The sequence below is a fragment of the Phasianus colchicus genome, chromosome 23 (assembly GCF_987193195.1).
Source record: "Phasianus colchicus chromosome 23, bPhaCol1.hap1.1, whole genome shotgun sequence".
NCBI classification, from domain to species: Eukaryota; Metazoa; Chordata; class Aves; order Galliformes; family Phasianidae; genus Phasianus; species Phasianus colchicus.
The window spans coordinates 2,173,441-2,190,949 of NC_143458.1; the positions used below are offsets into that span (position 1 = coordinate 2,173,441).

Consider the following 17,509-nt stretch of genomic DNA (forward strand, 5'->3'; position numbering starts at 1 on the left):
ATCTAGCTGTCTGTCTATCTGGCTGTCCCTCACTGTCTGGCTGGCTGCCCCTTGCTGTGTGTCCAGCTGTCTGTCCGGCTGTCTGTCTGGCTACCCCTCACTGTCCGTCTGGCTGTCCCACTGGAGGTATCTTTTCCCTCGCAGTCATTTTAATTGGCAGGGAGCAGTGAGCAATCCGGCAGCAGGTCTCAGCCAGCCTGACCTAACAGAGCCTTGCCGCTTGGATCAACAGGCAGAGAGTCCATATGGGAGACTAAGCCCTAGTCCTTCCAGCAAGTCCTTACTGTTAATTAAAGGTATTAATTGGCATGCAGCCTGCTTATTTAAAGAGGCAGTGGCCTCTGCAGTGGCTGGTGGTAATTATAGATACACAGAACTGCTCCTAAATGAGTGGTACAGGTGGGAGGATGGGAAAGGGGCTCTGCTAGCCCCAGCTCAGGGGCTTCTGCCCCTTTGTGTGCTCCTGGGGAGGATGGATGTTTCTGGAACTGTGCTTGGAAGTGGGGAGCATCAGCATGAATGCACGACTGGGGCTGGACCCAGTAGTACCCTGGCTCTTCTGCACCATTCCAGCACTCCAAGCACTTGAGCGGGTGCAAGCAGGAGGATTTTATTGTTGGGCACTCCCCTGCCAGAGCCTCCGCCCCAACTTGGTTAAAGTCTGTGCAGTTCAATTTCTGAACGTAGTCTGGGAGCAACATGAAAATTAGATCTAATAATGAATGATTACAACTTTCAAGTTAAGTCTAGTTGGTTGACTAATCAATTTGGTTAAGTGAAAATCCATAGCAAATGAGTCAGCCGCAGTACAACATTTCTCCATCCAATTTAAATTAAAATCACCAACCATAATAATTTCACAATTACTCTGTGAGGATGCACCAGGGACTTGCCCCTTGAGAAAGAAAATGTCAAGGACTGCAGGAGAGACACCAGGGGCACTGGGAGCGTGGGGATAGGGATGGATGCTCCAGCAGTGGGGATGCATTATTGGGTCTCCAGGTGACACTGTAGCTCCTCAACACCAAAGCACAGCACCTCCCATTCCCCATCTCTGCATGCAGCCCCCAGGGGTTTGGCCATTATTTATAGCGATGGAACAGGGCAGTGCGAGAGGGGAGCCTGGTCTTGTAGATCAATTTGTAATTTTTCTTTTTCTCTGTGGCAAGAGTGTGAGGGATGTGAGCATTAAATCCCCAGGAAAGTCGCCTCTGCAGCAGTCTTTAGCGGTCTGCATTATTTATTTGTGTACATTTGTGTTACACACTGGGCCCTACCAAAATAAGTAAATAAGACCTGGGCAAGCTGTGTCCGTAACTCTGTAACGGAGCAGATGCTTGGGATGGGCCTCATCCTGCACACAGGTGGGCTGCAGGGAGGGGTCTGGGTTCACAGAACCAGTCCTGCTTTCTGCTGGGTCCTTTGCCCCTGTTGTTTACAGCAAGTAATTAATGACCTGTTCACCCAGAAAGCAGAGGACAAGATGACTGTGATGGTTCAATAATTCAGTGCTCTTACAGAACTTTGTGCTTGTGCAAAACACTCAGGTGCACACTGCAGAGCAGCTGGCATGGAAGGCTTTGCAGAGGTTTCTGTGCGTGGCTGTTGTAGTGGAAGTGCTAAGTCATGGCTTCAAGCAGTGATTGAGCACCTGGTGGGAAGGCAGGGCCAGCCCAGGGGAGCTCAGGTGCACACAATGCAATGCACCTGAGAAACCAGAAGGGGGTGGAGGCAGGATCCATCCCTCCCCAGACTTCATTTAAGGGTTGCCAGTGGAAGCAAGCACATCTTGCTGGAGTTCCCTGTGTACCTGAGGCCTTCTGAAGGTAAGCAGCTTCTTTCTTTTGGTTTTGTGGCTGTTGTATTTGAGTAACTCCTCACTTGCTGTAGCCTAGGACCTTACTACTCTGCTGTCATTGCTCCCCTTTCTATCAGGTTACAACCGTCGCATGTGTAGCTCTGCTGTTGGCATGCAGCTGTGCACACGTGTCTGGTGTGGATGTTTGCAGCAAGGCCTGGTCTCAGTGCAGCCTCATGCTGTACTGCAGCACTGACAGGCTCTGCTTTCCTTCCTCTGGCATGTGCCAAAAGTAGCAATCAGATGGACGTTGCTTGTGTGACCCACAAAGGACTTTGTGAGGGCTGCCCAAATAAATAATAAAGCATTTCCTTGCTGTTGTGAAAGAGCTCCTGTGGGAAAAGCATTTTGATGTATTTTGATAAAAGGGTCAGGCCGTGGCCAGTGGGAGCCAGGAGACATTTATTTAATGCCGCCAACACAAAGGGCACTGAGAGCAACGTCTGCCCACTCCCGAGCTGACATTTCTGCTTCTCGTTTCCTGGGTTCAGGATGTGGGGGTTGTACTGGGGGTGTGTGAGGGTCACTGCCTTGCAGCCACCCCACCAGGCTTTGTGCCTTCTGCCTGCATCTGTTGGAAGGGGAGGGAGGCATGTAGCTCACAGAACTGACGGAGCTGTGGATTACTTGGAGCCTCTTGTACTAACTTTACAAATGCTGCATGTCTGCAGGCTTTTAATAGTTGAATTGCTGGGTAAATGGATAAAAAATGTCCTGTGGGGACTAAAGGCTTTGGGGAATAACTTATGCAAATCCTCCACTCTGAAAGCAGGTGGTAACAAGTTTTCTGCAGTTTGCCTCGTGGTGATGGTGGGAAATATGCAGAGTTGAGTAGTATGGGACAAAAGCCTTGTGAGGATGAAATCATGAGACCTGCTTGGCCCTGGGCACCTGACCCTCCCTTGGAAGGGATGGAGGCCAGGAGGAGGTGATAGCCAGGTACCTGGGAAGATGGGAATGGACAAACTATGTGGTGTTTTCTTTATCTGTTGAGTGACAGAGCTGAAAGCAGGCACCGCCAGGTCTGCAGTTGGGTTGCTCTGACCCAGTCCCTCCAGAGTGCTCATTTCTAGCATTGCAGAGCTCAGCTCATGCAGGAGCTCTGGGGCTGCAGCGTAAGGAGCCCAAACTCTGTGTCTCTCTTGGTGTGAAGCCTCAGGTTTTATTGGGCAGCAGGAGCTGAGGTGTTGAAAGATGCATTATGAATGCAAGGTGTAGGGAACAGAAATTATTAAACTCACAGATAGCAACAGAGCTTCCTTTGTGAGCGGTGGAGATGGGAAATTATGCTGAAGCAATGCATTGCAAATCACCCAATGAAAGGCAAAGAAGGGCCTTTTATCCTCCAGGCCCTGAAGTTTTTCCGGTATCTTTGTATGCAGAGGCATTCCTTCAGGGGAGAAAGAGAAGCCAGCAATTTTGTGGCTGATTGGCAGGCTGTCCAGTGCCAATAAAGATATTTGTTTTTTCATAGAAGTGCTCACAGACTGAAATCTCGCTCTTGCATTTTCCATTACAGAGGAAAATGAAACTTGGAATGCTTTCTCCATTAGTGCTGCTTAGCCTCGGAGTAATAGCGGTGCTTGAGCGACTTGAAAGGAGAAACACTGTGCTCCAGCACAGCAACCAGAGCAGACATGCTGTGTGGAGCATGCTTAAATCACCAGGGAGCTGGGTGCCCTGGAAAGTTCATCATTATGGCTATTCTTTTGTGTTCTGGGTCACTGGGGTGAGGTAGGGAACCAGCATCAGGGGCACAGGCTGGGGGACAGGAGGCTGGGGAAGGGTTGGTGAGCACCAAGCATCCTGAGGTGGCTTTAGTGACCCGCTCCATGAAGAACCTGGATGGTAGCGATGCTGAGATGGATGTAGTTATCCCTGCTGGGTGGCACAGCCCAGGGATGTGGGGTGAGATCCTCTACTGGTCCCTGTCCCACTAGGTGTCCCTGTGTGCTGCCCACTCCCACCACGCTCCATACTATCACCCCACATGCGCAGATCCCCGGCAGAGAGCAGGAACATCTGTTAACACAAATGCCTTCCTAATTTCTCCTTAACTCTCACTCAGCATCTGTGCTGAACAAGCCCCGTTCAGCTTGTACCCTGTTTAATTCTGGAACGGATTCAAAAGCGCAGTGGAGCCGGGAGCAGAGAGGAGAGAGACGCTAAATCTTTAATGGTGTGCCGAGTCAGAACTTCTGCCGGGCTCCGTCCTAATCACAAGGGGGAGAATAACCAGAGACAGAATTTCTTAATAACAAACACCTTTGCAGCAGCTCATTAAATCACTGCATTTCTGAGGCACAGCAGGACACTTGTGTGAATAAATAGTGCAATCTCCCAGTCTTGAAGTATTTTCACATCTGAGTTATTTCCCCTGCATATGATCAGCTCTGTGTTTTTTTTTTTTTGGCTCCCCATCTCTACCACGAACGATTTTCGCTGATGAGCACAATTAACAAATGAGAGACAAAGCTGAAAAAAAACCACATCTCCCCCCCAGTTCTTTCTTTAATGTTTTAGAATTGCACAAATAGCAGAGAAAAATGGAGTGAGGAGAGATTTCTGTTGATGATCTGAAGGCACAGCTTTTTTTCTCCTGTTTACTGCCTGTCTTTGTAGACAACAAAATGCCAAATGAAAAAGAAAGAGGGAGAAAAAAGGGTGGCAAAATAAAAGGAGGAAGGAAAGAAAGACCCTCTTCAGGGTGTTTATCCAAGCAGCGTATTTGCTCATTTCCTATCCCAGCTCACGCATAACGCCAATGAGATGGAAAGAGCCTGTTTTGCTTGAGAGGTACCAACAAACTGGGAGACATGCTGCACAATTGACTGCGGTGAAATAAATCGAGCAAAAGGTTCCTTCCATCACCCTGGCTCTGCAGGGTTCACGGGAGGGGTGAGCACATCCATCGCGCATGTCGCTGGGGCTGTGCTGTGGGTACTGAGCCTCCTGCTCAGCAGCACTGAAAACAGGGCAGAGCAAGTGTGTGTTTGTGGCCGAGGATGGCCAGGGCTGCAAGGAAATCAGGGCTGTGAGCAGAGTTTAATAGCACCATTGATTTACGGTTATAAATGCTGCATCTAATGTAGGGCAGAGAGTGTTTGAGGAATTTCTAGAAACTGAAGAATTTCAGCACTCTGATGGCAAAACTAGGCTGGGGGTACCATGGGCAGGGTTTGGAGTTCCTTGGGCAGGGATTGGGTAGTAGGGGCTGGGCTGGAAATACTATGGTTAGGGCAGAGGATGTCGTGGACAGGGACAGCAGTACCACGGACAGTGGTTGGGGGACCATGGACAGGGCTGGGCGCTCCTTGGGCAGGGTTATGGGTACCGGGGGCAGGACTGGGGGTACTGCATGCTGTGCAGGGCTGTGATGTAGGGACTCTGCTGTGGAACACAGGGCTCGCTGCTGGCCTTTTTCTGGCTCCTCACCTCTACTTCCCAAGGCTTCTGGCCACTGCTTTGTTGTATGATATTAGGGGAGGTGTTTCGTGTTGTTGGTTTTTTTTTTAAGTGGATGACCTTTTTTCCCCTCTCCTATCTGAATGGCTGAGGTGAGGTAATGCATTGGAGATGTGAACTTGAGCAGAGCAATGCCATAAAGCCAGCAATAGTGCTTATTCAGTAGTTCAGCTATATGAAGAACTCAGATAATGGCATCAGAAAACTCATGGCCCTGCAACACTCCATCACGCATGCTGACCTGGCTGCCTGCCCTCTACCAACTCAGTTATTTGGGAGCAGGCAGTCAGGTCTCCAGGTGGACACCCTGCAGCTGGTGTTCCAGGAGCTGTCCTTGTTTGGGGAGGCTGAGGCCTACACTATGCAGCTCATCATTTGGGGAACTCTGACCTCCAGCATCAAAAACTGAGAGGTTTATCTCCTTTCTCCTTCTGCTTTCATTTAAGAAGCATCATGCCCATTCACGTCCTGTATTTTGTTTGCTCTCTGGCTTGCTTTCCTTCTCATAAAGTGGGAATAACTGCCAATTCACAAGGAGAAATGTTGTCCCAGTGATGTGTTGCAGAGCTGGGGATGAAGCAGCTCAGGACCCACGTCTGGTTCACACCCCATCCCATGCACTTCACGGGGACACTACTGCATCCTGACATCCTTAATTTACACCTGTCCATGTGGCACTTCATATGAAGCATTTTCCAGCATGGTCTAATTACAAGGTAAATAAATGGTCCCTCCCTTATAGTTAATTCGTTAGGTAGCTTTATTGCCAACAGGAGAGAGATGACACAGAAGGATATTACATACAGTGTTGCTAGTAATTATTTTTATTACTTCACACTAGTTTTATTGTGGTAGTAGGGGGAGTTTTGAGTTGTCGCTTTCTGCTTGGTGTAGTTAATGTTCTCTGAGACAGTCTGGCATGGCTGAGCAGGGTCAGGTCCGCAGGCTGTGCTGAGCATCTCCAGGAGAACTCTGAAATGGGAGAGCACCTGCTGATTACTCCCCTGCTGCTGGACCAGGGCTTTTCCTTTTCCTGTAAAACCTTGGTGAAGAGGCTGACATTTGCAGGATTTTGGAGGAAATGGGTATTGCTGGAGTTGTGTATGTGAGTGCTGATGGATAACAGCTTCAGTCAGGTGGGGCAAGGACCCAGCTCTTCCCTTAAGCATAAGATAGGCTTTTGCTTTTGGATTTATTTCACTGCCTTCTATTGAACAAAAATAACTATTTTAACAGCAAACTACTTCTGTAGGCAAATAAATTCTCTGAGCTCCGAAGAATATTAAGGTGTATAAATGTCTTTGTGAAAGATGAATTCCTGTAGTCTTCTCTAGTGAATTTTGCTTCTGTAAATCTCTAATCTTTGCTTGTGCTAATTGGTCATAGCATTAATTAATCTGATTTCATTATATTCTCTTTAATTTGTCAAGATACCATTTCTTTATTGGGCAAAGAAACACTTTAGAGGATTGTCACAATTGGAATAATCCCCCCCTTCTTTAAAGTTACCAAGAGAAGTCGTTATCAATTAAGCTAATTTGCATACGCATTAGTGTAATCGTTTTAGTTTAGCCAAATTTGCAAAAATTTACATAGCAAATTGACCTTCCACATTTTCACTTAAACATATAAAGCACAAGAGAGAATTGCGTTGGCATTGATAATGAAATGGAGATTATTTTGCATGGTTCTCTTACTAAAAGAGGCCTAATTAGACCAAGTAATTTTTTATTTCATCCGTAATTGCAAAACAAATAAGCTCTTTGGCAATTTCTTCCCTTTCCCTTTGCCCCTGTCACGTGGAGGGGGAGTGCTAATAGGAAAGTCGTGTTCTCATTAAGCCACATTTGATGTCTATGTGCTCTTCTGTCAGAAGTCCTTCAGTTTCTTCCAGGTATTCTGCTTGAGCTGTTCAAGTTGCCTGGATCACCTATTAATAGACAGCTCCCTCAGTCTGGTCTGCTGAAGTAACAGACAAAAAAAGGAAAAAGAGAAGTAGTGCTGCATGTGTAAAGCAGCGCAGCCATGAGAACAGGCAGTGTCTCCCTTCCCACGCGGGGGAATTACAGCAGAAAGAATTCTAGGCCATGAAACACAATGGTGGGGAGTGCTGGAAGTGCCTCTGCTGGGGTACCTGGGCTGTCACCGAGTCTGTGGTCACGTGCAGAGGGATTCTTGCTCAGTGTGGAGGCATACAGGGAGCAGAGCTGTGGTTTGGGTGGGCATGTGGTGCTGACACCAGGATGGCTAAGCGGCTTCTCCAGGTATGGAGGCAAAGCAGAAATGGCATTTCTGAACGTGCCTGCTGCAAACCCACTGAGCTGTGACTCAGTGTGATGCAGGAGCACTGTTAGAATTAAGGAAATGTTAATGCATGCAACCAGTGTGTGTAGCTGCAGAGGGAGGCTATGAGCTGCAGGAGGGTGGGGGAGTGCAGGGGACCCTCCTGGTGCCTGGGGGTCTGGGCAGTGCCTTGGTTCCATGCTTCCCACCCCACCTCCAGCAGCCTCTGCTACAACCCAGCAAAGGTATTTGCATTTCCTTCCTGCCTGTCCCCACCTTGCCCACATGCAGAGGGCAGCGCCAGGTGGAAAATCGTCCTCTCGGGTTGTTAACTGAGTGAGTGCTTCCCCCCACCACCATATTTTTTTGGCCTTGAGTGTTTTTAACGGCAGCCTTCATGGTTTGATGGAGGATTTTACACTAATGCAAGGCATTACCTAGTTAATTTGGCCAGAATAGAGTGTAATTTTGCACGGTCAAAGTCATTGCTACTTGAGCTAAAAGTTCCATTACAGTGCACTGCCCACCTAGCTATTTCAGAGCACGCAGAGATAAGTAGCATTTTATTAATGGGTGTCCTCGGGAGCTTATTTAAAGGATGGCTCCTTGTCTGCATTGGAGATGAATATGGGAAGGAGCCAAGGCAGTGAGAGATGCTGGCAGCTACCATGGATTTGCCACCCCTCTCAGCATGGTGATACTCCGTCCGGCTCTTGGAGCATCATGCCTGCAGGCTGCTCTGGATGCCTGGTCCCAAGCAGGGATCTGGTTGCATGAGGGCATTATTATGCCAAGCACTGTGTAAACATAGAACAAAAATTTGGCTCCTTTGCTTATAAATAATACATGATCCTCTTTGATCATTCGTGTTGGCTGAGGGCTCCCCAGCCTCTCCTGAAGTTGGGACTTGGAATGAGCAGTGCTACAGTGCTCATTGCCCTTTCCCTACAGGAGGTCTGAAACAGTGAGATGAGTAGAGCGCACGGCTGGCGAAGCCACCTGCAACCCTGCCCTTGTCAGCATCCCTTTGGGATGCTTTGAAACCCCCTCCTGGCTCAGATGGTCTGTGGTAGGTGATGGAGCAGCCCAATGGCCATCACAGCCTCCAAATTGCTGCAAGGCTGTTGTTCTTCTTTTGACTCCTGTGCCCTTGCTAAACCCAGTGCCAAGTGGCTGCCTGCTCCCTCCTCGTGCCCCTCTGCACCACCTTGTGGCTACTGCTCATGAGCTAAATCCCTTCAACGTGGTGGCAGCTTGTTTTTGAAATTCTTCTCTATTCTCTCCTACCATCCAGCTGCAAAGCAATGTGCACACCAAAAGCAAACCAACCTTGCACAAATTATCCCGATTCCTGCCTTGCGAGCAGAGACAGCTGTGACTGATTCCAGCAAAACACCTTGTGTCTGGTCTACAAAGCCCGAGCTAATCCGCACGTCCAACCAAAGCGGGTCCTTCCTCATCACATGCTTGTGCTGCCAGAGCAGGGGATGTGGATAATACTTTGGAGCCACTACAAACGCTTCGGAAAAGACTCTGCCATGGTAGCAAACAGCTGGTGTAGCTAATCCATTTTCCAAGCACATTTGCAAGATACATAATTAAGAGTTCTGTTGAGGGGCGAAGCAAAGCAAACCATCAGATTTGTTTATAATATTATGGGTAGTGTAATACTCACTCAGGATCTCCCTTCCCTGCAAAAGACATTAAGGTGATCCTTAGGAAATGTCTCTGGGATTTCCTGATGATGCCTACATGACATCAAATTTGTGTAAGTATTTCCAATTCCATTTGCCATACAATTAAGCACCTTGAAGGATCCCATGGATTTTTTTGCACTTGTTAATTGCTGGATCAATCCAGATGATATTCCGTTAAGTTCTCTCTTTTGATTTCTGTTGTCTCTCAGGCACAAACTGGGCTGGTTTGAAGAAGAGGATGAGCAAGTTCCTTCAGTCTCATCATGGCAGCACGAGTGTGTTGACAAGCTACATGTGTTTCACCTGCTATTAACTTGCTGCTCGATGACAAGCGACTGTTTCTTCCAGAGCAAACGAACACTGTCCAGGTTGAAATTAGCTTGGTTGTGGCCCATGTCCAAAGCAATGTTTGTGTTTATACGTCTCTGAGTTTAGGGCAGCTGTTGCAATGTGGCACTGTGAATTGGGTCTGCAAAGGGAGGCTGCACGAGGGAAGAGCAGGTGTGAAATATCTATTTTTTGCTTTATAAAAATTTCCACGTGGTCTCTACTTTGTAAGACCCACCTAGCACCTCCCAGTGAGTTCTACTGAAAATCCCCTCATGGCAGGGGGAGAGAGTTGGTTTGAGAGGGGGAGAAGTCCCTGATCATCACAGGGGAGTTGGACTAAATGACCCTTAAGGGCCCCTTCCAGCTCAGGTGATTCTATGGCTCTATGAGAGAGAGGTGCCCATGTCTCTGTGCCCTTAGGGTGCAGCAGAACAGAGAAGTGAAGCCACAGCGATGCATCCCAGACTCCATCCCAGCACTTTTGCTACTGGAGGAGGATGTGCAGACGCTGCTGCTGCCCTGCAGCATGATCTGGAGGCGTGCTCAAGCTCCCAACCACCCTGAGCCTTGCTCTGCACCTACTCTGACTCTCTCTGTGCTTTCATGCAGGTTCTGCAGCTCCGTGTGTTTCTCGCCGTGTTTCCATCCTGTCGAACACTCAGCGCCTGCCCTGCACGCATTTCGGAAGCGAAGGACTTTCCTAATTACAGTGCGAACAATCCGAGGTGGGCTCCTGTCTGTCTAACTGTCAGGGAGAATAAGTCAGCGGTGAGTCAGAAGCAGAGATGTGGAAATGATGCGGGAGAAAGGGAATAGTCTGTGCTGGGCTTAATCACAGGGGCCAGGTGCTTTACATTTCTTCCAACAAAACTCTGTTTGCTGCGGGTGCCTGAGGCTAGCTGAGGCGGGCAGCATAGCTGGGACTCATCAGGCTCACTTGCCTCCTGGGCACTGTCTTTCACTTGGCTGGGCATTGGCATCTCTGCACCCATCGCATCGCACCCATTCCTTGTTCTGTGTGCGCTCCCAGAGCGGTCAAGATGCACCTTGCAGCCTTCCCTTGGAAGCTGTTTGCTTTGTCATCATTATTTTACTATTCCTTATTATTATCAGCAGTAATGCAAGCCCTTTGCCTATAGAAAGGATTATTTTTTTTCCTTCTGGAGGGATCCAGGAATCCTCCACTTACCTATGTCGTATTTATTACGCCTGGTTAAAGATCATTAAAGCCTTTGTTAGCAGAGCTGACTGACAAGGAGAGTGGATTAATATTAGAACACCCTGTCAAAAGTGGTGAAAAGGCTGGATTGATTTTATGGGAAGTTTAGTCAGAGTTGTGTGTAAAGCCCTTGGGGGGTTACACTGCAGTGAATCAATCTCCTATATTAGCAACTCCCTCTGGGAATAGTCGACTTCAGTGTTTATTACAGCCGAGGCTGCATATAATAGGGATGGCAGCCACTCGCCTCCCTCTCTCCTTTCTCATAATTTGCTGCTTGCAATTGCAGCCACACAGAGGAGCACCTGAGATAAACAAAGGTGCTGGGCTCTGTGTAGCAGCAGAGTAGTGGGGGGGGGGGGGATGAGATGAGTGTCTGCCACCAGCCCTGTCCTGCTGCACCCACCCTGTGCTCTGCCTGGGGAGCTGCTGAGAGCTCCTTTGTGGCTGCAGTTTTCATCCCAGTGCCCCGGTAACAAAAAGAATACACACAGGACAATGCCAGCGAGAGCTTCAGCAAACATCAATTAACAGAATCCCACACTGTGTGGGTAAGGAGGGTTTTGGCAACCCTGGAGCAGAGGCACATGGTTGAAAGAGATGTGAGTGAGGTGCCTGTGCACTTGTGGATCTAATTGCATTCAATCACCTCTGGATCTAAAGCAGCACTGGGGCAGCAGGGATGCTGTGGGCCAGGAGGGGCTGTGCACCCCCATGCACGGCTCATGGCACTGCGGTGATGGCATTCCCACAGCTGATGGCTCCCAGCCTTTGCCACAGCAGCTGTTTGATGGAAACAATCAGCACTTTTTGGAGAGACCAATGCAGCTGAGGCAGCTCCTGCAGGCCTGCTGGTGGTTCCTCCAGCTGTGCCTGCATCCTTTTGTGCTGTGCCCAACAAGCCGGGTAATTTTTACTCCTCCTCTTCCACTGTCACTTACTTCACTTTTTATCTGCACAACAGCAATTCCTTTCTGCTCCCCCCCATCCTCTTCTCTCACTAATGCTCTTCACTTTCAAATGCTAATAATCTGCAGCACTAAAAGGCTTAGAAGTGGTTCTAGATTGTTTGATCTTTGGCCTGTGATCTACTTTCATCTTCCAGCTTTCAAATGTTACTTTGGATTTACTTTAACCTATTAACATGCTTGGTATTCACAGGCATGCACTTTCGGTGTGTTTTGCATCAGATCCACCCAAATTCAAACGAGCAGGGAAAGTTACTCTTCTGGACACCAACTTTTCACAGTGACTACTTGCTCACAGGCACAGTGGGGGGTTGGATGCTGAGGATGGGGATGTGATGTTCCCTGTTGCGAGGGGACAGCGGTGGCCTTGGACCTGCAGCCACCAGCCCAGCACCCAGCAGGGGATGTGGTGTTAGGGGATCACCCTCCTCCTCCTTTATAGTGGCACCTCTGGAGAGAATTGCTTTGAAAGCACTGCTTTGTTCAGCAGCTCCTCTGGACTGTCTGGTCCTCAGACAGCGCTGGATGTCTGAGCGGAGACATCAGAGCCTTCCTGAAGCTGTTATAACTTAATCTGGCAGGCCAGCCTGCTCCGGCACCTCTTGCCAAGAGAGGAAGCCAGAGCACTAGATGATTTTCAGACATTAGTGACTGCCATAAATCATAAAGCAGAAGTTATCAAGTGCTCTGCTAATGGACGTTTCCTTCCAGAGTATCCCCTCTCGGGCTTTGCAGGGGCACAGAGGCTGCTCTCAGTGGGGGAAGCCAAGGGAGCTGTGCCAAGGCTGGGAAACATGCTGAGGAAAGAGGCACCAGGCCCCAATTCCAGCCTGACTGCTGCACTGCTGTGGCTGCTGCTGCTGCTCTCTGTGGGGACTCAGACCCCCCCCCCCCCAGCCCCATACAGATAGCCATGCTTTGGGAGCAGTGCAAATCCCAAGCCATCAAGAGGAAGGCACCATTGGAGGCCAACCTGCAAATGACTTAAAGTGCAGAAGGGAGATTTCAGCCAATCTGAGTGCTGGGCAGGGTTTAAACTGCGTGGAAGCAGTCGATGCTTTGGTGCTGAGATGGTTCTGCTCCATGCTGTGCTTCCTGGCTCCTTATAGCTGACATGGCAAGGGGCTCGGGGCTCTACCCCCTTCCCTTCGATGCTGATTCCCAATCAAAGCGATGCACTCCTTGAGGAGCAGCAAACTGTTTAATATTTAAACCTGAACAGCCCAGGCAAAGCTGCTTTTCTTTTTTATTTATTCTTTTAATTAAATGCCAATTAGAAAGGGAGGGAGAGAGAGAGGAAAAAAAAAAAGGCATTAAACACTTAAATACACACTACACCCAGGTTGCTCAAAGTTGTTACGAGCTAATTAGCCACTTAAGTGATCATTTGAAATTCCATATCAAACAATTCATAATCTGCCCCAAAACTGGAGGCTCAGTGAGCAGTGATGGACAGTGCCTGCCCTATGGCTTTTACTTGTGGGATTGGAGTTTCCCCTGTGTGTCCATGGGAACTTTGCCCAGATGGGACTGGGTAAGAAGCAGTATTTTCTGCCCAGAGCTGCCAGCTGGAGCAAGGTCACTGTCAGGAGTTCTATTGGTGCTTTTTCCCCATGTCTCCATGCTTGGAGGTTGCAGTTTCCTTGCTGCACAGCCCTTCTGATTCTCCTGTCTTCAACAGTGCTATTATCTGCTGCCCACCCTGCTGCCTCTATGACCTGAAGGTGTTCAAAAACTTGTAGATTTTACACTGAGGGGCATGGGATGGTAGGGATGGGTGGATGACTTAGAGGTTTTTCCAGCCTTAATGACTCTATGACCTGACAAGCTGGTGCCATTCATCTCACGTCACTTCAGCCCTAAATGAATTCTGGGGGAAGCATGATGGTGAAATTCCTCATTCACCAAGAAAGTGTTCTGCCCTTCTGTGCCCCCTATCAGGGCTGGAAAATCTTCCTCTGTGTTTCCTTCCATGGAAAGTGCTGCCCCATTGATTAAACCCTGTGCACGTGTCTATCTGCATCCAACTGAACCCCGCACATCTGCCCCCAGCACCACTCTGTGAGCTCAGGGTTATGGGGGCAGATTGAGGAGCCCCATCCATAACCCATAACACCGCCATGCCTAACGAACAATGCATTAATTAGAGGCAGCAATTCAACCTCCACCGTAATCAATTCCAGCAGTGCCCGCTCTGCCTGCACATCCGACAGCCTCTTCCACTCCCCTCTGCAAGATTTATTAATTATCAATGCTGGCTCCGGCGTGGCATGCAGAGGAGAGCAGGAGCGAGGAGGTGGTATCGGCGGCGGAGATCTGAGAGACGTCTGAAGGGGATTGGCATGTGCAGGAGACAGCCTGCCTCCTGGGGACTCGCCCGGTGATCTTTTTTTTTCCTCCCTTCCTCCTGCTTTTCTTTTAATTAGCGGAGCTGGTGCGATGCTCTGCTTGGACAGCAGAGAGGAGGGTGCGCAGCAGCAGGCAGAGGGTGGTGGGTGCGTGCAGCATCCCCTGCTCCCAGTATCCCATCCCTTCACCCAGGGCAATGCTTTGTGCCCAGGGCAGGCCCAAACCCATAGCCCCAGAAGGTGGCTCTGTGCAGACCCCCCCTTCCCACCCACCTGTGAACCGCAGCCCTGCCAACCAGTAAACTCTGGTCTTTCCATCTATGGATGAAGGTTGTGACTTCCAAGCCTGCCAGCGGATGACCTTGTGATTTTATTGCTCTCTCCCACTGGTGCTGGGGAAGCCATGTTTCCAAGCCTGCCAGTGGCGGCTGGAGGAGGTGGGTTGGTGTGGGATTGGAGGGCTGGGGGCAGGTTTGCCCCTCAGGCTCACAGCCCATACTGTACCCCAAGCTTTTTTTTTTTTTTTAATACTATTAGAAAAAAATACAAAACGAGTTATTTTTATGCCCTTTTGCCCCCCTGTGCTCTCCTGCCTGCTGTGTGCAGGAGGCACGGGGGGTTGCCCCCATTGTCCTCCCCTGGGCTGGCTCAGCATGGCATACAGTGCCAGCACCAGCAGCCGTGGGCACAGTGTTGTATTGGCATCTGCACTAGAGCTAATAAGGAAACATCATTTCAAACTTCAGCCCTCATTTGCCAGCTACAAAACAGCAAAACAAAGTGAGTGAGAGAGCGTGAAGGGGGAGTATGTTCTAAATGTGCCTGGGAGGATTCAAAGACACTTTAAAGTGGGGATGTGGTCTGGGGAAGAGTCTATTTTCAATGCAGATTTGTTTTTGTTTGAATTAGTTGATGCTTATTTTAAGCTCCTGTGGCACGTTGTCATCTCCGGATTGCTTGTTTTCCTGTGCCAAAGTCAACCTTAATTTTTTTCCCTCCTTTCAAGAGGAACCCACGATTTTCCCTCTGTTGCACAGTGCATCAGATGGGCAGGACAGACCCAGCTTCTCTAAGCAATGCTGACAAGATTACCTACTGATTGCTGGAGTAAAATGTTGCATTTCAACTAAAGCTGGGGCAGATGGCGGAGGAAAGCGCTGGAAACTTGTCACTAATTTCTAGTGAAGGACAAACCTCTCGGGGATCACGGGTTCACTCTGGGTAAGATGGGGAAGTTTGGCTGTGTTGCTAATGCTCATCCTATGCATCTGCACTGGGAAACATCCCTACTCCCTGCACCCCAAATTGTGCCTTGAAATGGGGGGATGGAGACACCTGGGCCCCCTGCAGCCTGCCTTGGCAACCCACATCCAGCAGGTTTGCCTTCAGCAAGGGGTAAATGCTGCCTCCACATCTGCACAAAAGGGGCCAGCGGATTTAAGTGCAGCATGGACAACTCCCAGGGATATCCTGTGTAGCATGGGAACGCTTCTCTTTCATCTTTTATCAGGAGACTTGGAATGGGAACCTTTGTGAAAGAGCAGCAGCAAGTATTGCTTATCCCTGGGGGGGCTCAGTGCCTTCCCAGAGAAGAACAAACATGATGGGAGGGGGGCTGCAAGCACGGGTCTGGCTGTGATGCTGCAAGGAGAACACAAGCAAAGCAGGAAGTTCCCAAGTGCATGGGTGTGAAGTGTGTGCCACCAGCCCCACTCAGCAGGGATGGGCCTGGGAGAGCCATCTGTCTCTGTGGGGAGCAGCAACAGGGCTGACACCACTCATACTGCTGGTTGGAGTTTGGGAATTGCACCTCATCTCCTCCCCAGGAGCTGGTGGCAGTGTGGCACTGACTTGGGCTGTGTGCATGTGGGCTGAAATCAGACAGCCGACAGAACCCAGTCCGAAAGATCAGATATTAGCTAATGAGCTAATTAGTTTCTTATCAGCAGCTAATGGCCAGGAACTTCGTCGGCATCTGTTGCCATCGCAGGCGGGTGGGGCGGATGCTGAGGATGTGGGACCAAAGCAGAGCTACCAACACAGATTCCTAGAGCTGCTCCACGCTGTGGGTCCCTCTGCTTTTGTTTTTGTGCTCTGTGCCAGTGCCTTTGAAGATGGGCACACCATCAATTATTTAGTGCAATAAATAAAGCTCTTGACCTTTCCTTGAGCTTGCCCCAAGACACCCCTGCTCCTACACTGGGGCTGCTCGCTGGTGTCATTACTTAGGCTGTGCCGCTCCTCATCGTGCTTTCATCCTGCCCTGTTTTCTCTACATTAATCACCACAGAAAAGGTCCAGGGTGCACAAGAAGCCCCCACGGTGCCAAACCTATGCATTCCTGGCTCTGCTCAGCCCCCGGGACCCTCCTGGCCACCAGCAAGATGCCTGTTGGTCTCTGGCTGCTGTCACTCCCTTAGATTTCAGCTCAATCATTTCTGAAATGTGGAGCTGTAGCTAAAACGCCTTTGCAGTTTAACAGGATTTTTCACAGCCTACACAGCAGAGGCTAGAGTTGCTCATCACCTGCTGTTGTAATCTGCACCGTTAAGCCTCCAGCTCTATACAGAAAGCTTAACTTTGCTTTGCTTATTTGCCTTCTCTATTCCCTCGCATCCGGCAGCCATATTTCAGGCAGGAAAAGTTAATCTTTTTTTCCCCTGACTCCAGACAAAGGCATTTCAAATAAGATACAAATTGCTGATGAAATTATTGGCTTTGAGCCCCATCTGGGAAAGGCCCACTTAAAAGAGCCCCTGCTAAAGGGAAGAAAGCCATTTTCTGCAACTCTGACAGCGCACTGCCAGGAATCACAGAATCATGGAGTGGTTTGAGTGGGAAGGGAGCTCAAAGGCCGCCTGGTGCCTCCCTGCAGTGCACAGGGACACCCACAGCTCCAGCAGTGCTCACAGCCCCATCCAGCCTGACCTTGGCTGTCTGCAGGGACGGGGCACCACCGCCTCTCTGGGCAACCTGTGCCAGTGCCCTACCACGGGCTGAGATGCTCTCCCTGCAGGCAACGGGACCCTGATCTGTCCCTGCAAATGCACAGGGCATCCCTACAGCTGTGTTCAGGATGGGCTGTCCAGGATGCTCCCTTCCTTAGGGCTCATTATGAATGCCGTCCTCAAAGATAAATGTACAACTTGATGCAGAGGTATGCTCTCTGGCGAAACTGAAAAGTTATAGATGTTAGCTTTGTGGCTTTATGAAAGCGCTTTCTTATGGAACTTGAAATGACCAAGATTAGATTGAATTAATATGTACAGTTTTTTTTTTACAAAGATTTCTAGCAGAAGCATTTCATAAAAATGCAAATCTCAGCTGAGATTTATAATTAG

The 17,509-nt window shown here is 49.3% G+C and overlaps 1 long non-coding RNA gene across 3 annotated transcripts; it reads left to right on the top strand.

Moving 5' to 3' along the window:
* Positions 1 to 1,774: 1,774 nt before the first annotated feature.
* On the top strand, positions 1,775 to 12,722 carry LOC116233149 (uncharacterized). 3 transcript variants are annotated; one of them, XR_016459564.1, is made up of 5 exons: positions 1,775 to 1,826; positions 9,513 to 9,671; positions 10,243 to 10,358; positions 11,607 to 11,758; positions 12,014 to 12,722. It is a non-coding gene; the product is annotated as an uncharacterized LOC116233149 (long non-coding RNA). The 3 variants fall into 3 exon arrangements; XR_004167905.2 differs by lacking the exon at positions 11,607 to 11,758 and having other exon boundaries at positions 10,243 to 10,401; XR_004167904.2 differs by lacking the exon at positions 11,607 to 11,758.
* The last annotated feature ends 4,787 nt before the right edge of the window (positions 12,723 to 17,509 follow it).